The sequence below is a fragment of the Rhinoderma darwinii genome, chromosome 1, assembly GCF_050947455.1.
Source record: "Rhinoderma darwinii isolate aRhiDar2 chromosome 1, aRhiDar2.hap1, whole genome shotgun sequence".
In the NCBI taxonomy this organism is placed as follows: domain Eukaryota; kingdom Metazoa; phylum Chordata; class Amphibia; order Anura; family Rhinodermatidae; genus Rhinoderma; species Rhinoderma darwinii.
Genome location: NC_134687.1, coordinates 379,947,515 through 379,971,442, shown reverse-complemented (window position 1 = coordinate 379,971,442; position 23,928 = coordinate 379,947,515). Strand labels below are relative to the sequence as shown.

Genomic DNA, 23,928 nt, shown 5'->3' with positions numbered 1-23,928 from the left:
CCATGGTGGCCATTTTGAAGTCGGCCATTTTGTATCCAACTTTAGTTTTTTCAATGGGAAGAGGGTCATGTGACATCAAACTTATCGAGAATTTCACAAGAAAAACAATGGTGTGCTTGGTTTTAACGTTACTTTATTCTTTCATGAGTTATTTACAAGTTTCTGACCACTTATAAAATGTGTTCAAAGTGCTGCCCATTGTGTTGGATTGTCAATGCAACCCTCTTCTCCCACTCTTCACACACTGATAGCAACACCGCAGAAGAAATGCTAGCACAGGCTTCCAGTATCCGTAGTTTCAGTTGCTGCACATCTCGTATCTTCACAGCATAGACAATTGCCTTCAGATGACCCCAAAGATAAAAGTCTAAGGGGGTCAGATCGGGAGGCACTGATTTACTGACATGAATAGCACTATGACTATGATTTATGAACAAACTTTGTTGTTTTTTTTGGTGAATTTTCAGATAAATGCATTACGTAGAATATAAATGTTCACCTGACCTTACAGTCTGTGAAGCCTCACAGACCACTAGTGTCTTGGATTATGTCTGTCCTTGTCTGGTTCAAACAGACAGACCTATTGGAAAGACCACCAGTGGTCTTAGAGGGGTTTTCTGATTTGGAAGATGCATTTTTTTGGTTTTGTTTAAAAGATTCTAAACTTATCAATGGGACGAGGACCGTGAGTCCTCATTTACCTAGCAGAAGGACGCATATGGAAGCCAAACATTCAGCTGTGTAATGCAATGGTGCACCGGGTGCTCTTTGTAGCAACTCTCTGCTCTGGCTGAGGGTTCCTGCAATTTGACCCCCTCTATTAACTCAATACTCGTATAGTGCATCTGAAAGGGGTTGTCTAGACAATCTTTTTAGACCGGATTTCAAATCCCCGGGACTAAAGATCTATTTTACGCTGTATGTAGCATGTAGAACATAGACTATACTTGCCTTGTAAGGCATCGGTTCTCTTTGACATGACACTACTCTCGTCCCCAGTGTAGAATGGGTAAGCAGAATCTGGTGAATGGCACATTCTTCTGCCTGCCCTCTCCAAGGGGGGAAACTGTATTAAGGTTTATATCTACTGCAGTTTCAGACTACCACTTCCCCCTATTCCCCAAGTAGAGAAGTGTGTCTCAAGGTATCACAATAAACTGGGATGCTGTTTATGTATCCTGACCTTTTATGAAGGTGTATTTGAGACAATTGTATGTGTTTGGGGTTTCAAAAACTGCATATGCCACAGACCATTATAGTGGCAAATTTCAATATGGCTGATTTTGCAAAAATAAAAATGACCATTCCCCTAGCAGTTGGGTAGAGAAACTAGTCGCCTTCCTGGACATTACATTACCTTCCTTCTGACCATTCTCTCTATGAAGAGCTGATTATGCACTGTTTAAAAGCCAGTCTGGTCAATGCCAACAGGTCACCTTTTGTAATATGTGTTGGCTTTGACGTTTTATACGTGAGATTGAAAGTGTACTGAATATTTACTTTTGTGGGGCCATATTTTATATCTCTATCTTTTATTCTGTATGTTAAAAGTGGTGTATCACTCGCTGGTTGTTTTTCATCTTTTTATCTGTTAGACTGGGTTCACGTACTCCACTGGCAGAATGAATCCCAGAGAATGGAAGACGGTAAAGAGCTATCTTTCCTTCTATGGGATCTTTTCTGACTTACAAAAAAGAAGAACCCTTAGGCCTTATTCACACGAACGTGTTTAACGTCAGTGAAGATCACACATGTCGCACGGACGAATGTTAGTCAATGGGGCCGTTCAGACTCTGTGATTTTCACGCAGCTTATATCCGCTGCGTAAAACTCACGACATGTCCTATACTTAGGAGTTTTTCGCGCATTATGCACAGCACAGCAGTCAATGGGTGTATGAAAATCGCACACGGAAACACTTCCGTGTGTCGCGCGTGATTCGCGCTACAGTTCTTAAAAAAAAAAAAAATGAAGGGAAAAAAACCCCCCACCACATTCATTGCAGTTTCTAAGCATCGAAACCGCGTGTCATAAGGATGGCATATGTGTGAAAATCATGCAGCCACGCACCATTCACTGATGACACATGGAAGTGCAACGTGCGCAAAAGGCTGCGTTTTTTGCGCGCGCAGAACACACCCGTTCATGTGAATTTTGCCTTAAGTATGTGGCAACTGCATAGAAAACACAGGGTTTGAACTCCGTCTTAATCTATCAGAGCACAAACCTACCCCTGTGTCAATTGTGAAAAGTGATCTAAACTGTATAAAAGTGTTTTTTTGTGTGGTTTAGTAGGACCTACAAATGTAATTTTATTAAATGAGTATTTTAATGAAATCTGCATTTTTTTTTTTTTTTATTTCTTCCCTATTTTATTTTTGACTGTGTTCAATATTCAAGTTCTTTCAGGATTGTGGGGTCAGGTATTTAGATGGGTTTTTAGGGACTTATACATTGATGGTCTATCCAAGACCCCTGCAGATTAGCACAAGAAATGGGACGAGTTGCTAAATCAGGTCCAACCGCCTGTACTCGTACTGTACTGTGCTTATATAAACAAAGACGGGAACGCAGCACTCGCCCAAGTCCTGTGATACTTTCGGTAGGGGGCCCGAAGGCCAGACCCCCCCCCCCCCCTACACCCAAACAGTGATAGCCTATCCTAAGGATAGTGCATCAATAAGTTCCAGAGAACCTCTTCAAGGTTTGTGGCTTGGTATCAAATCTGCTCTATTTCTTTTACAACAAGCGAGGGAGGGTGTTGTAACCATACTTTGTCATTTACGCAAGGCGTTTCCTAATATACCACAGCACCGGGGGAAATAAACAGCGGATTTGAGGCCTCGTAACTGCTGACAAATTACCTTTTTAAGCATTAATATCTTGCATAAAAACCTTGCCCCTAAAATCTCATCTCACGGTGCAGCTGCATGCATGGAAAATGTGTGCATATACAGATACTCACTGCTTGCTTATAGGTAGGAGACAGGATGTGTTTAGTATTTGTGTGTGTGTGTGTGTGTGTGTGTGTGTGTGTGTGTGTGTGTGTGTGTGTGTGTGTGTGTGTGTGTGTATATATATATATATATATACTTATTGCTGTTTTATGCACTACTTTGCCCTAAAGTTGGCCATAGACATTTTTCTTATTAGATCTTGCTGATAGTCTCATGTCTGCCCTGATAGCAAATATCCATTGATGATCTGCCGTCATAAACGAATCAAGACAGGTTGGATTTAAACCTATCCGGTTTTATTGCATCCATTAAAATGTGACTAGGTGTCTGGCGGATACTTACTATCACCAAATAACTAATGCGCCTATTTGTCTGAACTGGATGTTTATGGTAGACTTTTGAGTGGACGCTCGTGTTTTTGGCTAGTTTAAGACTCTGTTCACGTCATTTTTGGGGCATTTTGTATACAAAAAAAAAAAAAGCAAAGTTTAGAAACCTACTGTAACGATCCTAGTGGGCTGACTTATCTAAAATTCCGTACGTGTTGCATAATATATGTGGCTCCATCTGAGAAAAGAAAAGCAAGAAAACATTACTTTTAAAAAAAATCTTCGCTGAACGTACTGCCAAAAGTATTCTAAACTCAGAGTAAGGGCTTTTTCACACAAACATGGGGACTCTGACGTTAAAAATGGAAATTTTTCATATCCGGGTTGCACCTTTTGTGGGTCCAGTTTTCACAGATCCCCATAGACTTGAGTTTACTAAAGGATCTGTGAAAGTGGAAGAAAATAGGACATGCTCTATTTTTCAACGGACCCTGCACACGGTCTGTTGAAACCAGGGCTATGCGAACGGCCCCATTAAAATACATGCATCTGTGTGACAGCTGTTGCTTTAACCCCTTAAGGACGCAGCCTAGTTTTGGCCTTAAGGCTTAGAGCCCATTTTTCAAATCTGACATATTTCACTTTATGTGGTAATAACGTCGGAATGCTTAAACCTACCCAAGCGATTCTGAGATTGTTTTCTCGTGACACATTGGGCTTCATGTTCGTGGTAAAATTTGGTCGATATATTCAGTGTTTATTGGTGAAAAATTGCAAAATTTAGAGAATTTTGAAAAAATTGCATTTTTCAGAATTGAAATGCATCTGCTTGTAAAACAGACGGTTATACCACCCAAAATAGTTACTAGTTCACATTTCCCATATGTCTACTTTAGATTGGCATCGTTTTTTGAACATTCTTTTATTTTTCTTGGACGTTACAAGGCTTAGAACATAAACAGCAATTTCTCATATTTTGAAGAAAATTTCAAAAGCCTTTTTTTTAAGGTACCTCTTGAGTTCTGAAGTGGCTTTGTGGGGCCTATCTATTAGAAACCCTGATAAAACACCCCATTTTAAAAACTAGACCCCTCAAAGTATTCAAAACAGCAGTTAGAAAGTTTTTTAACCCTTCAGGCATTTCACAGGAATTAAAGCAAAGTGGAGGTGAAATTTGAAAATTTCATTTTTCTTGCTGAATTTCAATTTTATTCATTTTTTTTTTCTGTAACACAGAAGGTTTTACCAGAGAAACACTACTAAATATGTATTGTCCAGATTCTGCAGTTTTTAGAAATGTCCCACATGTGGCCCTACTGCGCTCGTGGACTAAAACACAAGCCCTAGAAGCAAATAAGCACCTAGTGCATTTTAAGTCCTCTTTTTTTATTAGAATATATTTTAGGCAGCATGCCAGGTTTGAAGAGGTGTTGAGGTGCCAAAACAGTAGGAATCCCCCAATAGTGACCCCATTTTGGAAACTACACCCCTCAAGGAATTCATTTATGGTTGTTACCATTTTGACCGCACAGTTTTTTCACAGCACGTATTTGAATTGGGCTGTGAAATGAAAAAAAATGTCATTTTTTCCAATAAAATGTCATTTGTGATCAAAATTTCTTATTTTCACATGGAACAAAATACTCAATTTTGTTGCCCAATTTCTCCTGAGTGCAGCAATACCCCATTTGTGGCAATAGACTGCAGTTTGGGCCCATGGGAGGGCTCAGAAGGAAAGGAGCGCTATATGTTTTTTGGAGTCCAGATTTTGCTGGATTGGTTTTCGGGTGCCATGTCGCATTTGCAGAGCCTCAGAGGTATCAAAGCAATGGAAACCCACCAAAAGTGACCCCATTTTGGAAACTACACCCCTCAAGGAATTCATTTATGGGTAATGTGACCTTTTAGACCCCATAGTTTCTTCACAGAACTTATTTGAATTGGGCTGGGAATTAAAAAAAAATATATTTTTTCCTATAATATGTCATTTTAGCTCAAAAATTCTTATTTTCACAAGAAATAAAATACTCCATTTTGTTGCCCAATTTCTCCTGAGTGCGGCAATACCCCATTTGTGGTGATAAACTGCCCTTTGGGCCCATGGGAGGGCTCTGAAGGAAAGGACCACCATTTGGCCTACTGGGGATTTTCTAGTGCGAAGTCATGTATGCAGAAGCATCTGAGGTACCAGTACAGTTGAAACCCGCAAGAAGTGACCCTGTTTTAAAAACTACACCCTTAAGGCATTCATCTAGAGGTGTAGTGAGCATTTTGACCAGAGACCTACACCCCATAAACTGTAATGTGGGTTCTCCCGGGTATGGCAATACCCTACATGTGGCTGTTATCAGCTGCCTGGACACACAGCAGGGCTCAGAGGGGAAAGACGAGGGGGGATAAGCTGTGCGGAGTGCATCAGGGTAAGTAAAATTGGGGTAAATTATAAACCAAGGGATGTATGATAAATTTTAAAACTGACTTTCATACAGAGCTCTGGTTATTCGGGACACGTGTCACATTGATATATTGTGTCCTCCCTTATCCCCCTCTTATAGCAGACTTTGCACCTCTTTTGACTTTTTCCCTTCTTGCCAGTTTGGGGAACTTCTCCTGGAAAGTGTTGCCGCCTTGGTACGATGCGTGTGGCCCCGCTTCCAGAAGTACTGGGTGCCCCCCCTTCTTGGTCCCTAAAGATTAGGTTCTTGATAATCACCCCTTGAAATTCCAGGAACGTTCCCGTCTGGCCTGCACATCGACGTAGCACGTACGCATTGTACAATGCCATCTGTATGATGTGCCCGGCCAGCTTCTTATACCACACCGCATGGCGCTGTAGGGCTTCAGGATTTGATCTGACAAGTCCACACCTCCCATGTACCTATTGTAGTCCAGGATGCAGTCTGGTTTGGGGGTGGCCTTGCCTTCATATAGCCTAAACCTGTAGGTATACCCGGATGCACTCTCGCAGCTTATACATCTTCACGCCATACCTTGCCCTCTTACCCGGCAGGTACTCGCGGAATTGAACCCTCCCTTTAAAATGTACCAGGGACTCATCAATAGAAATACACTTCTCGGGGGTGAATGCTTGGGAAAACCGGGCACTGGAACGGTCTAATAGGGGTCTCCGTTTATACAAACGGTCAAAACTGGGGTCATCTCGGGGTGGGCACGGCTCATTAGCAGTATAATGTAAGAAGCGAAGTATTGCCTCATTTATTTATTTTTTTAGGTTCCAGTTCAGTTCTGAAGTTGCTTTGAGGGGCCCATATATTAGAAACCCCTATCAAATACGCCATTTTAGAAACTAGACCCCTCAAAGTATTCACAACAGCATTTAGAAAGTTTATGAACCCTTTAGGTGTTTCACAGAAATTTAGAGCAAAGTAGAGGTGAAGTTTACATATTTTTTTTTTTGTCAGAAAATCCTCTTTATTCAATTTTTTCTACAACACAACTGTATTTATCAGAGAAACGCAACTTAATACGTATTGCCCAGATTCTGCAGTTTAGAGAAATATCCCACATGTGGCCCTAGTGCGGTAATGGACTGAATCACCGGCCTCCGAAGCAAAGGAGCACCTAGTGGATTTTGAGGCCTCTTTTTTATTAGGCACCATGTCCGGTTTGAAGAGGTCTTGTGGTGCCAAAACATTGGGAACCCCCCAAAAGTGACCCCAATTTGGAAACTAGACCCCTTGAGGAATTCATTGTAGTTTTCTTGGGGTGCATGCGGCTTTTTGATCAGTTTTTATTCTATTTTTAGGTGGCGTGGTGACTAATAAACAGCAATTCTACTATTGTTTTTTTATTCTTTTTTTTTTTACTGCGTGCACCGTGCGCTATAAATGACATATTCACTTTATTGTGCGGGCGATACGATTACGGCGATACCAGATGTTTATAGTTTTTTTTTTTTATGTCTTATGGCGTTTGCACAATAAAATACGTTTTGTAAACAATAATTTACTTTTTGTGTTGCCTTATTCTAAGAGCCATAACGTTTTTATTTTTCAATCAATAAAGCCGTGCGAGGACTTATTTTTTGCGTAACGAACTGTAGTTTCGATCAGTACCATTTTTCGGTACATGCGACTTTTTGATCTCTTTTTATTCCATTTTTTGGGAGGTGAAGTGACCAAACAATTGTGATTGTGGTTCGGTTTATTATTATTTTCCTTTACGGCGTTCACCGTGCGGGATAAATAACGAAATAATTTTGTAGTTCAGGCCGTTACGGACGCGGCGATACCAATTATGTATAGTTTATTTGTTTGTTTATATATTTTTATTAATAATAAATGACTGATAAGGGAAAAAAGGGGGATTTTTACTTTTAATACTTTTAAAACTTTTTTATTTTCTTATTTTTACACAACTTCTTAACTTTTTTTTTACTGTATTACTTTGTCCCACTAGGGGACTTGAGGGCAGGAGGCCCTGATCGCAATTCTAATACACTGCACTACATGCGTAGTGCAGTGTATTAGAACTGTCAGCTACTCACTGACAGCAAGCATAGTGGGTCCTGACGTTGTCAGGACCCACTAGGCTTCCGTCTATGGCATAGCCGGACGCCATTGTTTGGTGTCCGGTTGCCATAGTCACCATCGCCGGCCGCTATCGTGTAGCAGGCCGGCGATGGCAGCTTAACCCCTAAAAAGCTGCGATCTCTATAGAACGCGGCTTTTAAGGGGTTAATCAGCGGGGACACAGCGATCGGTCCCCGCTGTAGGAGCTGTGACAGCTGCTGAACAAGACAGCAGCTGTCACAGCTCCTGTATGTGTCGGGAGGACGGCCGAAACGGCCGTTACTCCCGAGACGTACTATTCCGTCATGGAGCGCGAACGATACAGCTGCCATGACGTAATAGTACGTCCAGGAGCGGGAAGGGGTTAATGGCCGTCACACGAACATATTCAACGTTTGTGTAAATAAGCCCTAAAGCGTAGCGGTTGTCCTTCACAACCAATTAGATTCCAACTCTCATGGAAAATGAAAGCAGCAACCTAATTGGTTGCTATGGGCAACTTCTCCATCTAGTACTTTGCACCAGTTTTAATAAGTCTACCATATGGTATATTTGGAAATAGTTCTGATACATTCTGTTACCTTCCCGAAGTGCCACCTTGTCTCTTCACCTCAGTTGCATTGTCACCCATTGTCTTCTCACACAGAGCATTAACCCATGCTCGTAACTATTTAGATTTATTATACTGTAATATAATTCAGCCGTTTTACGCCTCGAATTACGTCTGAAAATACGGCTCCAATAGGTCTGCAAACATCTCCCCATTGCTTGCAATGGGTCTTAGGGTATGTTCACACGCCCTATTTACGGACGTAATTCAGGCGTTTTACGCCTCGAATTACGCCTGAAAAAACGGCTCCAAACCGTCTGCAAACATCTGCCCATTGAAGTCAATGGGTCTTACGATGTTCTGTGCAGACAGGCTTTTTTTTTTTTTTTACGCGCCACTGTCAAAAGACGGTGCGTAAAAAGACGCCCGCCTCAAAGAAGTGCATGTCACTTCTTGGGACGTAATTGGAGCTGTTTTTCATTGACTCCAATGAAAACCAGCTCCAATTTCGTCCGTGAAAAACGCGTGCACTTGTCAAAACGTCTGAAATTCAGGATCTGTTTTCGCCTGAAAACAGCTCCGTAATTTCAGACGTAATTGGCGTCGCCGTGTGAATATACCCTTACGATGTTCTGTTCAGACGAGGTGTAATTTTAAATGAAGAACAGCTCCAATTACGCCTGTAAAATACGCAGCGAGAAACGTGAGTACAAGAAAAAACGTCTGAAATTCAGGAGCTGTTTTCGCCTGATTTCAGACGTATTTTGCGTTTGCGTGTGAACATACCCAAAGTGTTTCCTTATATGGATCTGCATTTCCTTGATGTCCTTTGCAGCAGCACTCATGGGGATATTCTATCCTCCTAAAAGACAGGACAGGTGCTATCAATTACTTAAATCAATTAACAGGCCTATAAGGCTGGATTCACATGAGCATGTTCAGTCCGTAATGGACGGAACGTATTTCAGCCGCATGTCCCGGACCGAACACACTGCAGGGAGCCGGGCCCCTAGCATCATAGTTATGTACGATGCTAGGAGTCCCTGCCTCTCCGTGGAACTACTGTCCCATACTGAAAACATGATTACAGTACGGGACAGTTGTCCTGCAGCGAGGCAGGAACTCCTAGCGTTATACCTAACTATGATGCTAGGAGCCCGGCTCCCTGCAGTATGTTCGGTCCGGGACTTGCGGCCAAAATACGTTCCGTCCTTTACGGACGTAATGTGCTCGTGTGAATCCAGCATAATAGCTAGCACCACAGTATGCATCTTGTGTTTTTTTTTCTCTGCCCTTTCTACGAAAGGGAAGGTGGTGTCTGCAGCGTGGGAGACTGGCTAGGATCGGGTGCTGTTTCTTTAGGCGAAATTCACACGTAAAACGAGGCATAATACGCCTCATTTACGCCTGAAAATAGGTAGTGTGAACCCAGCCTTAGGGCTCTTTGGATCATTGTAATCAATCTCAGACACCTGTGATAATTAGTTTGCCAGGTGTGCCCAATCAAAGGAAAACTACTTAAGAAGGACGTTCCACATTATTAAGCAGGCCACAGGTTTCAAGCAATATGGGAAAGAAAATGGATCTCTCTGCTGCCGAAAAGCGTGAAATAGTGCAATACCTTGGACAAGGTATGAAAACATTGGATATTTCAAGAAAACTTAAGCATGATCATCGTACTGTAAAAAGATTTGTGGCTGATTCAGAGCACAGACGGGTTCGTTCAGATAAAGGCATAATGAGGAAGGTTTCTGCCAGACAAATTAATAGGATTAGGAGAGCAGCTGCTAAAATGCCATTGCAAAGCAGCAAACAGGTATCTGAAGCCGCTGGTGCCTCTGGAGTCCCACGAACCTCAAGGTGTAGGATCCTCCAGAGGTTTGCAAGTGTGCATAAAGCTATTATTCGGCCACCTCTAAACAATACTCACAAGCAGAAACGGTTGCAGTGGGCTCAGAAATACATGAAGACTAATTTTCAAACCGTGTTGTTTACTGATGAGTGCCGTGCAACCCTGGATGGTCCAGATGGATCGAGTAGTGGATGGTTGGTGAATAGCCAGCATGTCCCAACAAGGCTGCGACATCAGCAAGGAGGTGATGGAGTCATGTTTTGGGTTGGAATCATGGGGACAGAGCTGGTAGGCCCCTTTAGGGTCCCTGACGGTGTGAAAATGACCTCTGCAAAGTACGTAGAGTTTATGACTGACCACTTTCTTCCGTGGTACAAAAAGAAGAACCGTGCCTTCCGTAGCAAAATTATCTTCATGCATGACAATGCATCATCTCATGCTGCAAAGAATACCTCTGTGTCATTGGCTGCTATGGGCATAAAAGGAGAGAAACTCATGGTGTGGCCCCATGTTCCCCTGACCTCAACCCTATTGAGAACCTTTGGAGCATCCTCAATCAAAATATCTATGAGGGTGGGAGGCAGTTCACATCAAAACAGAAGCTCTGGGAGGCTATTCTGACATCCTGCAAAGATATTCAAGCATAAAATGTCCAAATACTCACAAATTCAATGGATGCAAGAATTGTGAAGGTGATATCAAAGAAGGCGTCCTATGTTAACAGGTAACTTGGCCTGTTAAGTTTTTTTGATTGAAAGAGCTTTTCATTTTTGTAAATATGACCTCCTGATGCTGCAAATTCAACAAATTACCATTTTAGTTCTCTTTACAACCTTTAAAATGTTTTGATCTCTGTTGTGCATAATATTTTGAAACCGTGCATTTTGAGTTTTGAACTTCTAAAAAAAATCTGTTATCATTAGGAGATTTGTTCAATAAAATTTGCATTATACTCCCACGGTTGATGGCTTGAAGATTATACTGACTGTCATTTGCATCGACTATTTAGGAAAATCAGCTAAAAATAACATTTGCACAATAATTTGGAACGTGGTGTACAAGGGTGGCGTTCTCCGGTTGGCAAGGAGAGAGCGCATCTGAGCATGCACAGGATGGCCGTGTGACGTCTTCACGTGACCGGCACCATTTTGTTTTTGGCTATTTTTTATTTTTCAGCGGTGGCCATGCATGGTTGAGCCACCATGCATTGCTGCCGCGGATTAGCATCCAGCTCGGTTTAGTGGTCGCCGCGTGTGTGCCTATTAGCGTCCACTGCATCAACCATGCATGTGTGATTTAGTAGCTGCTGATGGGGTAAAATACTAGGGGAGGATTTACACAAGCGTGTGTGTTTTGCGCGCGCACAAAACGCTGTGTTTTGCGCGCGCAAAAGGCACTTAACAGCTCCGTGTGTCATCACCATATGATGCGCGGCTGCGGGATTTTCGCGCAGCCGCCATCATTATGACTGTATGTTTGTAAACAGAAAAGCACGTGGCGCTTTTCTGTTTTCAATCATACTTTTGACTGCTGTTGCGCGAATCACGCGCGTCCCACGGAAGTGCTGCTGTGTGGTGCGCGTGATTTTCACGCACCCATTGACTTCAATGGGTGCGTGATGCGCGAGAAATGCAGAAATATAGGACATGTCGTGAGTTTTACGCTTTGTAAAAATCACGGACTGTCTGCACGGCCCCATAGGCTAACATAGGTTTCACGCACGTTGCACGGACGTATTACACGTTCGTGTAAATCCGCCCTAAGGGTATGTTCACACGGCAACGCCATTTACGTCTGAAATTACGGAGCTGGTTTCAGGCGAAAACAGCTCCTGAATTTCAGACGTTTTGCCAAGTGCACGCGTTTTTCGCAGCGTTTTTACGGACGTAATTGGAGCTGGTTTTCATTGGAGTCAATGAAAAACGGCTCCAATTACGTCCCAAGAAGTGACATGCACTTCTTTGAGGTGGGCGTCTTTTTACGCGCCATCTTGACAGCGACGCGTAAAAAAAAAAAGCCCGTCTGCACAGAACACCGTAAGACCCATTGAATTCAATGGGCAGATGTTTGCAGACTGTTTGGAGCAGTTTTTTCGGCCGTAATTCAAGGCGTAAAACGCCTGAATTACGTCCGTAAATAGGCCGTGTGAACATACTCGAATGCGCTTTCCAATCAGTGCATGGTGTTAACTGAGGAGGGATATTTAAATCAGTCAGTGACTTCATTAGTCCTGCTTGTCCTGGCTGATCTGGATATTCCTCTTCACAAACAAGGTACATGTATCCTCTCATTAATAAACTACTTAAGGTATAAAGCCTCCCTGGTGTCTCAGGGTTTGTTCGTGAATCCATTTCTGAATTGAAAGCATATTTTTCCTGTGAGAAAGAGAAATCTGGAGAATCTTCTCAAACCCAGGTCTGCAGGTCTAGAGCAATGGGAGAATCTGTCATCCCCAAGGGAATCAGATGTGGTTGATGGGTTTAGAGTCATTGATGACGTTAATGCTTCTCCGTCTGAAAGCGATGATGACCAGGAAATCAATCTCTTTCCTATAGAGATGTCCAGACTGCTTAAGTCAATATGTTTAGATGAACGTGTGCAGTATGAATGATGGCATTGGAGAAGATGGCTTGCCCAAGAAGGTTAGGGCATTTTAAGGTTGACACCATTGCCAAAAATCTAATGATTAATGAATGGAAGTCACCAGACAACGGACCTATATTAAATAAAAGGTTCAAAACAATGTTCATCATTGATGAAGAACAAAGTCAGGAATGGGGAGAACCTCCCAAAGTAGATGGTGCCATCTCAAAGCTCTTCAAGCGTACAGTGGCTCCCAGTGAGGACGGTTCAAATTTTCACGACTCTGGACCGAAGAATTGATCTAACAGGTGCTGCCCAAGCAAAGAGACCACTGGCCTCCCCCACTGTGGCAGAAAAGTTAAGATCCTGGCTTCTGCAGATGGAGGAGGGTATTGATAATGGGGTCTCACGAGATGACATTCTGAAATCTTTCAGACAAGTCTCATTAGCATCCGATTTTCTCGACGATTCCATGGTTCAGCAGGCCAGATTCGCAGCTCGTACAATGGCCCTATCAACAGCTGGGAAAAGATCTCTCTGGATAAAACCATGGGGTGCAGATGTCCCCTCCAAGAACGCACTCTGTTCCATGGAGTTTCAGCCTGACAGGCTTTTCGGGCGGAACTAGATTCTCTAATGGAAAATCTATCCGACAAGAAAGGAAAATCTCTCCCTCAGTCAGGAAAACGCAAATGTCTTCCTTTCGTGGCCAATCCAGAGGCCAGAACAGAGCAGGGAGACAAGATAGAGGGGAAAATGCCGCCTCAACCGATATACAAAGGTTCCAGCGAAGGGGCTATAAACGCCAGAGAGGTAGATGAAGAAACCCTCCACCCGCTAGTAGAAGATTGGAGTTCTGACATCAGATGTATACCAGTAGGAGAAATGTTGTCTTTTTTATATCCCCAATGGGAAATTTACATAAAAGACCATTGGGTGCTAAACATAATAAAAATGGTTACAAAATAGTATTAAGTTCTCGCCCATTAGAAAAATTCCTCACTACTTCGATATTCTCCAGCACAAAACAGGCTCTCCTAGAGAAAGCTATCTTAGAATTTATGGAAATTAAAGTCTGAGAGAAGTCTATTCCAAGGTATTCCTGGTTCCCAAACCAGGAGGGAAGTGGAGAACAATAATAGATCTCCGATATCTGAACAAATTTATATGCACAAACAAGTTCAGGATGGAGACCATTTCAGATACAGGGGGAGCTAATCCATCTACAATTCAGATCACTGCCGTTCGGGATATCGTCAGCCCCATACATATTTACCAAGGTGATTGTGGCAGTGTTTGCCAGCTTCAGAAAAGAAGGCATTACGATAATACCCTATCTGGGCGATTGGTTGGTGAAGGCAGAGTCAGCACAGACCCTCAAGTTCCATCTGCAGATCATTCTATCACAAATTCAAACCCTGGGATGGCTCATCAACTGGGGAAAATCCCATATTCAGCCGTCTCAAGAGAAACAATTTCTGGCGTTCCTCCTAGATACACGATGGATGATGATTTATCTTCCACAAGGAAGATACAGGAGGCAGCACGACATCTCAACTAGATCAGACCCGTATTGATTCATCTGATGATGAAGGTACTGGGTCTGATGATATCGGCCAGTGAAGCAATAAACTGGGCAAAATGGCACCTGTGACCCCTGCAGCAAGAGATCCTGCGGGTCTGGAACCGAGACATAAACACTCTGGATGATACGGTGATAATTTCCAGAGACACGAGAGCCTCCCGAAGATGGTGGTTTCTTCTAAAGAACGGCAAGTCCTTTGCTCCTCAGTTATGGGTCGACTTATCAACAGATGCACCCAGCTCAGGTTGGGGAGCTCATATGGCAGGACAAATGGTGAAAGGAACCTGGTCTCCAACCGAAAGGTTGATATCTCCAAATCGCAGAGAGATGCGAGCAGTGGAGAGAGCCCTGAAATATTTTGACCAAGCCGTTCAAGGGAGAGCGATCAGAGTCCGCTCCGTCAATGCGACAACAGTGTCTTACCTAAACCGCTAGGGAGGCACCAGATCCATACCCCTTCTTATGGAGGTGGCACCGATCTTCGATTGGGTGGAAACTTATGCTCAACAGCTAACAGCTGTGCACATAAAAGGGACCCTCAACACTGTAGAGGACAGACTCAGCCGCGATCTGCCACTACCAGGGGAATGGTCTCTAGACCAACAGATCTTCAATCAGATAGTGGAATATTGGGGTCAACCACAAGTGGACCTAATGGCCACCCAGAAGAACGTGAAGGTGGGTCGATTCTATTTCCTGTTCAGAGCAGACAGACCATGGGCCTTAGACGCCCTATCCATACCATGGGAAGTTCACCTAGCGTACATATTTCAGGCCATTCCTATTATCCCTAAGGTCTTGCGGGAGATCAAACGTGAACAGGTCTCGGTACTTGCCATCTGCCCCTACTGGCTGAAGAGAGCATGGTTCTCTCTGCTCATGTCAGTGAGCAAGGGGAATTACTGGGTTCTACCCCAGATTCCCTCCCTGGTGTCTCAGGGCAATCGATATTGTCCCCATCTGGACCGTCTCCAGTTAACAGCATGAAGGTTGATCGCTCTTTTATAGCTGACTCTGGACTGTCCGAGACAGTCATTAACACCCTCTTACAATCTAGGGGAGCGATATATTTAGATAGGTATTACCCTCTTACAATTTTATATATAATATGTTGGAGTAATTCACACTAGGTGTACACCACCAATTATCGATATATGAACAAAGGAACGGGGAGTGGGAAAAGTAGTGTGTTACATCAATGTTAAAAATAAAAAATACTTTATTGAATAATTATTAAAAACAATGTTAGATGAAAAAAATTTTGACGTTGTGCCAAAGTCCCCTAGATTGGCACACTGAGACAATATTATGTCTAAATTAATTGCTTCGTTTTATTAAAGATATATGTGTCTAGCCTCCCCCTGTGTATATGCGAGGAGGCTCTGCAATAGTCCCTGATCCAGAGATTAAAGTGTTAATTATTAGCAAATGGCTGTCCCCCTCAGTATCAATGACGAGACAGTCAACCTGCATATGACACTAAAGGTTCCTCCAACGGGCTGTAATTAAAGCCCTGCGGTGGAGAAATCCCTGCATCAATACAACCATATGGGTTGTATGTGCATGTGTCCCATGCAAGTAGACACGGCACAGCAGAGTTGAGACTGTTGCGTGCTAGCTAGTCCTCTATGTATGAGCTTGACATAGCAGAGCTGTAACTGCTCCGTGAGGACAACTCTGCAGGAGGAGTAACTGATCAGATAGTGTGCTCACACAGTGATCTCCAGTCCCACGTAACCATTAGTATTCTGCCTGTCAGGCAGTTGTATCACTAAATCGAGGTGTGTTTACTTTGTGCAGATAAGGCTGCCGAGGTCAGTCACATACACATGGGAAGGGTTGAGAGAAGGTGAGCCGCGATCAGCTGTTTGAGTGTATTCACAGCTCAAACATAGCTCGGCATAGCAGAGTTGTGACTGCTACGTGAGGACAATTCTACAGGAAAGAGTGTGTTCTCTTTGTGCAGACTATGCTGCCAGAGTCAGTCACATACACATGAGAAGGGTAGAGAGTAAGTGAGCTGCGATCAACTGTTTGAGTGTATTCACAGCTCAAACATAGCTCGGCATAGCAGAGCTGTAACTTGCTATATGAGAACAACTACAGGGAGGAATAACTGACGGGCAGGCGGCCACACAGGTAGTGTGCCTCAGCAATGATCTCCAATCCCACGTAACTGTAAGTGTTCTGCCTGTCAGGCAGTTATATTACTAGATCGAAGTTTGCTTTCTTTGTGCAGATCAGGCTGCCGAAGTCAGTCACATACACATGGGAAGGGCTGAGAGGAGGTGAGCCGCGGTCAGCTGTTTGAGTGTGCTCGCAACTCAAGCATAGCTCAGCTCCGTCCCTCCATGTATTGTGACCGAGTCTGCAGCCCAACATGCGGTATTGACGTGCTTAAGTCCCTGACCAGGGCAGATATTCTGCCAGATAAATGATTCAATCAAATTGTTATTTGAACAGTACGGAGCAATGTGTGACCATCTAACATTGTGATGATTTTAAAAGACACCCGACGCGCGTTTCGCCGGTACTTCCGGCTTCTTCCAGGGGTGGCGACGGCCAGAATCAGAGGCCAGATATGCTAAAAAGATCCCTGATTGACAGGGATGGTAACCAATCCAAACAGTTAAAGACTAGAAACAAAATAATGGTGCAATGTGATACTTCCGGCTCGTTCCAGGAATGTATCCATGTTAAGATAACACTGCCAAGGCTCAGGATGCATCAATTTATAACAAAAAGTTCAAATTGCAGTCATGTCAGCCCGTTGGAGGAACCTTTAGTGTCATATGCAGGTTGACTGTCTCGTCATTGATACTGAGGGGGACAGCCATTTGCTAATAATTAACACTTTAATCTCTGGATCAGGGACTATTGCAGAGCCTCCTCGCATATACACAGGGGGAGGCTAGACACATATATCTTTAATAAAACGAAGCAATTAATTTAGACATAATATTGTCTCAGTGTGCCAATCTAGGGGACTTTGGCACAACGTCAAAATTTTTTTCATCTAACATTGTTTTTAATAATTATTCAATAAAGTATTTTTTATTTTTAACATTGATGTAACACACTACTTTTCCCACTCCCCGTTCCTTTGTTCATATATCGATAATTGGTGGTGTACACCTAGTGTGAATTACTCCAACATATTATATATAAAATTGTAAGAGGGTAATACCTATCTAAATATATCACTTTACTTTTTGTCCTGCTTGGACAACTCTGGGTCTTTACCCTCATCTTTTGGTGCATAAGCCTCTCAGATGGCTCAATCTAAGATAACAGATAAATTGCAGTCAAGGAATTTAAAGCAAAAACAAGAACTCTCAAACGTGTTCTCAATCACAAAAGAGATGGAATCTCCAGATTATAATGGGATAGAGGATGTGGGGGACCTCCTTAGACGCTTTAAAGATCTTCAAATTAGACAGATACAATCGACTTGGACAAAATCAACCTTAGAGCAGTACTTGGATCAGGGTCTTATTTCTAGGGGCCTTCGGGTACCCCTTTTCCCATCCTATGAATTGTCAAAACCAGGTCTCAAAGACAGATGGGAAACGATCCTGACAGACTGTTCTAGGGCACTTATGGCTGTCCTTATTGATGATGAAGCACACATCTTAGAAAACGTTGAAAGGGAATTGGAAGTCCTGACACCCAAACTGACAGCCCTAGAGACATCGTATGGCTTTGAAGAGGCCTTTTCGAAAACGTTAGAACACATAGACACAGTAGAATCTAAGGTCAAAAATAGGAAAAAAAAAAAAAAAAAAGAAATATATAAGAGATAAGCTTGATTATACAAAGGGTGAGGTCTATAACTGGGGTAAGATGAAATCGAACCGGTTAGACACCCAAAATGTACACTCAAAAGCTAAGACCAAGAGAACTCACGACTTTTCAGACACCGACACTGACCTAACTGAAGCCTCTGGGTCTGATACAGAGACCAGAAATTATGATCAGGACAAGGGTCAGGGTAACTCCCCGAGGAGACATCTGACCTTAAGGAGTGATTATAACACCATCCCGGAAGTCCCTTTTTTACGGGACAGAGGGAGATGGGGCTTCAGAGGGTCTCAGAGAGGGAAAGGGAAGAGAAAAGACCAACAGAGAAGATGACCCCACAAATGACCGATTCTCTGGGAGATTCTATGAGAGTGATCAATTTATCGCAGCATTCTCTTACTGACACACAATCACAGGTCTTGCAGAGGGGCCTTAATTTTTGTCTTACGACACGACTCAACAAATTCACAGTGATTAAAGACCTGCACCTTTTCGGTAGGAAACTGATATTTAAGAAGATATTTTCACAAAGAGACACTCAACCTAGTAGACCTGTAGAAGAACTGACAACATACTTTCCAGATTTGCTGGACCTTACGAGTCAGGAAGCAGCAACTCTGGGAGATCTTGAAGCACTCTTATTAGATAACATGACTGATGGAGATACATACACACTGGAACCTCAGAGTAGGAAACATCTCAAAGCAAAATCAACCACTATGCCTCCTCTTGACACCTGCCCAGCGGTCAAAGTTTTTCTAGACCTGGTGGGTCAGGATATTATGTCACTCTCATATCATAGAATAGAGAATAACATCACTGAAGTGGAACGTCATGCATTACAAGAACTCCGATTGTGGCAGGACGTTGTCTTTAAACAATCGGATAAGGGGGGTAACATCGTTATCTGGCCCAAGGATCAATATATACGTGAAGCGAAGAGACAGCTACTTGACAAACAGTGCTACAAACCGTTATGGGGAGATCCGACAGTCCAATTCTTGAATGAATATAATGTAATGATTTCAGAAGCTCTCTTATTGGGAGCGATCACCCCCAATGAGAAAAGTTTTTTATCTGTCAAGGGCCCCAGGGTTTCCACCTTTTACATGCTCCCAAAGGTTCACAAAAATCTTGTGAACCCTCCGGGCAGGCCTATTGTCTCTGGTGTGGGAAATCTCACGGAGAAGTGTAACAAGTGGCTCGACAACGAACTCCGTGACATTGTGTCGAATTTACCTTCCCACACCAGAGACACTATGCAAATATTGAAAGAGTTGGATGGAATCAGTCTTAACCAAGATGAAATTTTGGTAACCTGTGACGTGGAAAGTCTTTATACCAGCATCAACCACTCTAGAGGTTGTTCAGCGGTAGACTATTTTCTATCTAGAGATCAGAATCTGAACCCCGTGAGGAAGGACTTTATTCTTAAAGCACTGAGATTCATCCTTACACGGAACTATTTCTTATTTGATGGGCGGTTTTACCTGCAAATTAGGGGCACGGCGATGGGAGCAGCTGTGGCCCCCACATTTGCCAACATATATCTTGGCTGGTGGGAAGAGGTAATTGTTTTTTGTGATGAGTTTAAAATTTTGACAGATAACATCTGCCTCTGGAGGCGTTTCATTGACGATATATTCGTCATTTGGGGGGGGCCTATCTCTGATTTGGAGAATCTCATTGGAAAATTGAATGACAATGATTTCAATCTGAAATTGACCCTTGACTATAATTCACAGTCGATTCCATTTCTGGATGTCCTCATCTACACAGATCCAGAGAGGAATCTCCACACGGATCTCTATAGGAAAGTGACTGCCACCAACAGCCTGTTGGCTGCTGAAAGTGCACACTCGAAAAACACAATTAGGGCAATACCAAAAGGGGAGTTCTTGAGATTGAGACGCAATTGCTCAACTTTTATTAATTTTAAGAAACGAGCAGTTGAATTGAGGGCTAGGCTGCAGGCGAGACACTACTCTAACCGTAATATCAAAGAGGCCTACAACATAGCGCTTAGAACTAACCGCGAGGAACTGCTCGTTTCCAAAAAGACACGAACCAATGTAATTACCAAAACCTCTGAAATCCCTATACAGCCAAGATTTATTACTGACTATCATGCAGACTGGGATAGCATGATGCAGATTTTAAACAAACACTGGCACGTACTGAAATCGGATCCCAGTTTAAATATGATTTTGGGAGAGAGGGCCCTTTCAGGATATCGCAAGGGAACCACTATTTCAAATATTTTGGTGGCAAGCCATTTCACGCGGGGTGACGGTACCCAGAGGGTCCAGAATACAGGGTTTTTTCCCTGCAAGCTATGTAGGGCATGTAGAATACTGACCACAACCAAGCAATTTACTGATGGATTTGGGGCACTGTATAAGATCAAAGAACATATGAATTGTAATTCCCAAGGAGTTGTGTATTGTCTGGAGTGCCCCTGCGGTTTGAGATACGTGGGCAAGACGATCAGAGCACTCAAAATCCGTATTGGAGAACATATCAGGTCAATCATAAACTTTGATAAAACCGAGAGGGACTGTACACTCCAAAAGAAAATATTTACGCCTACTCCAATTGCCAAACATTTTAAAGAGAGACACAATCTGGAATGGCAGACTCTGAAAGGTTGGGCCATTTGTAAACTCAATATGGGTATTAGAGGGGGCAACCTCGATGAGGCCCTTCTGAGGAGAGAAAGTGAGTGGATATTCCGTATGAATTCCGTGAAACCGTTTGGGATAAACGAGAGTTTTAATTTTGGATGTTTTCTTTGAACCTGTTATTAACGATGAATGATATTAATTAAGATCTTAGATTATCAGCTCACCGTGCTAGATATTTAAAATCTCTACTTCTGGCACACTGATAGAGTAATCAATGCCTACACAGCATATTGTATCTACGAACTTGTTCTTTTTTCTATGTGAATGTACCCATTGACAGCTGTTTTCATATACAACCAAATATATTAAATTATATCTTCTTGTCTCATATTTTTGTGATGAGACATTAATTTAATTTCCATCAAGTTACTATCCATCAGTGTAATTATTGATGGACTGTACTCACAGACTGTGTAGTGGCATTATTCTAGAACGGACATTTACCCCTCCCCCTCCCTTCTCTATGACTATTATACTCACATTTATATATTTTTGTTTCTGCAGGACAGTGCTATATGTGCACTTAAATGTGCAGCACAATGTCCTGACATGACTGCAATTTGAACTTTTTGTTATAAATTGATGCATCCTGAGCCTTGGCAGTGTTATCTTAACATGGATACATTCCTGGAACGAGCCGGAAGTATCACATTGCACCATTATTTTGTTTCTAGTCTTTAACTGTTTGGATTGGTTACCATCCCTGTCAATCAGGGATCTTTTTAGCATATCTGGCCTCTGATTCTGGCCGTCGCCACCCCTGGAAGAAGCCGGAAGTACCGGCGAAACGCGCGTCGGGTGTCTTTTAAAATCATCACAATGTTAGATGGTCACACATTGCTCCGTACTGTTCAAATAACAATTTGATTGAATCATTTATCTGGCAGAATATCTGCCCTGGTCAGGGACTTAAGCACGTCAATACCGCATGTTGGGCTGCAGACTCGGTCACAATACATGGAGGGACGGAGCTGAGCTATGCTTGAGTTGCGAGCACACTCAAACAGCTGACCGCGGCTCACCTCCTCTCAGCCCTTCCCATGTGTATGTGACTGACTTCGGCAGCCTGATCTGCACAAAGAAAGCAAACTTCGATCTAGTAATATAACTGCCTGACAGGCAGAACACTTACAGTTACGTGGGATTGGAGATCATTGCTGAGGCACACTACCTGTGTGGCCGCCTGCCCGTCAGTTATTCCTCCCTGTAGTTGTTCTCATATAGCAAGTTACAGCTCTGCTATGCCGAGCTATGTTTGAGCTGTGAATACACTCAAACAGTTGATCGCAGCTCACTTACTCTCTACCCTTCTCATGTGTATGTGACTGACTCTGGCAGCATAGTCTGCACAAAGAGAACACACTCTTTCCTGTAGAATTGTCCTCACGTAGCAGTCACAACTCTGCTATGCCGAGCTATGTTTGAGCTGTGAATACACTCAAACAGCTGATCGCGGCTCACCTTCTCTCAACCCTTCCCATGTGTATGTGACTGACCTCGGCAGCCTTATCTGCACAAAGTAAACACACCTCGATTTAGTGATACAACTGCCTGACAGGCAGAATACTAATGGTTACGTGGGACTGGAGATCACTGTGTGAGCACACTATCTGATCAGTTACTCCTCCTGCAGAGTTGTCCTCACGGAGCAGTTACAGCTCTGCTATGTCAAGCTCATACATAGAGGACTAGCTAGCACGCAACAGTCTCAACTCTGCTGTGCCGTGTCTACTTGCATGGGACACATGCACATACAACCCATATGGTTGTATTGATGCAGGGATTTCTCCACCGCAGGGCTTTAATTACAGCCCGTTGGAGGAACCTTTAGTGTCATATGCAGGTTGACTGTCTCGTCATTGATACTGAGGGGGACAGCCATTTGCTAATAATTAACACTTTAATCTCTGGATCAGGGACTATTGCAGAGCCTCCTCGCATATACACAGGGGGAGGCTAGACACATATATCTTTAATAAAACGAAGCAATTAATTTAGACATAATATTGTCTCAGTGTGCCAATCTAGGGGACTTTGGCACAACGTCAAAATTTTTTTCATCTAACATTGTTTTTAATAATTATTCAATAAAGTATTTTTTATTTTTAACATTGATGTAACACACTACTTTTCCCACTCCCCAATCTAGGGGAGCTGCTACCAACAGAACCTATGGTAGGATAAAGGTTTTTTTTTTCCGAATGGTGCAAAAACAATAAATTATCTCCCTCCACTCCATCTGTTCAAAATATACTGGAGTTCCTACAGGAGGGGTTTGATAAAGGACTCAGACCAAGTACAATAAGAGTGCAAATATCTGCTTCTTTGGGCAGAAGTTATCTGCAGAACCTCTTATTCAAAGATTTGTAAAAGCGGTTCAGAAGATCAGACCAACTGTTTTGGATCTAGTACTTAAGTGGGACCCTTGTATTGTGCTCAATAATCTTTGAACCTCCGTTTGAACCCCCTACATTCCGTAGATTTGAAATACCTCTCACTCAAGGTACGCTTCCTAGTGGCTGTAACAACTGCCAAGAGGGTCAGTGCCATACAGGCTTTGGGCTCTTCGGAACCTTATCTATTGTTTCTCCAGGACCGCGTCCTAATGAGGTTCTTGCCTTATTTTTCCCCAAAAGTTCCTTCATTCCAGAACATTAATCAACAAATTGAGCTAACTGTGTTCTGCCCAGACCCATCATAAGAGGATATGGGTATGTGCACACACACTAATTACGTCCGTAATTGACGGACGTATTTCGGCCGCAAGTCCTGGACCGAACACAGTGCAGGGAGCCGGGCTCCTAGCATCACAGTTATGTACGATGCTAGGAGTCCCTGCCTCTCTGCAGGACAACTGTCCCGTACTGTAATCATGTTTTCAGTACGGGACAGCAGTTCCACGGAGTAGCAGGGACTCCTAGCATCGTACATAAGTATGATGCTAGGAGCCCGGCTCCCTGCACTGTGGTCGGTCCGGGACTTGAGGCCGAAATACGTCCGTCAATTACGGACGTAATTAGTGTGTGTGCACATACCCTGAATGGAAACTTAATTC

At 43.0% G+C, this 23,928-nt stretch overlaps 1 long non-coding RNA gene across 2 annotated transcripts in view; it reads left to right on the top strand.

Annotated features, from left to right (window-relative positions):
• Positions 1 to 15,980: 15,980 nt before the first annotated feature.
• LOC142652564 (uncharacterized) overlaps positions 15,981 to 23,928 on the top strand; it is a 77,070-nt gene continuing 69,122 nt past the window's right edge. For both annotated transcript variants that reach the window (XR_012847868.1, XR_012847867.1), the window contains exon 1: positions 15,981 to 16,566. This is a non-coding gene — a long non-coding RNA (uncharacterized LOC142652564). The remainder of the gene's footprint in view (positions 16,567 to 23,928) is intronic.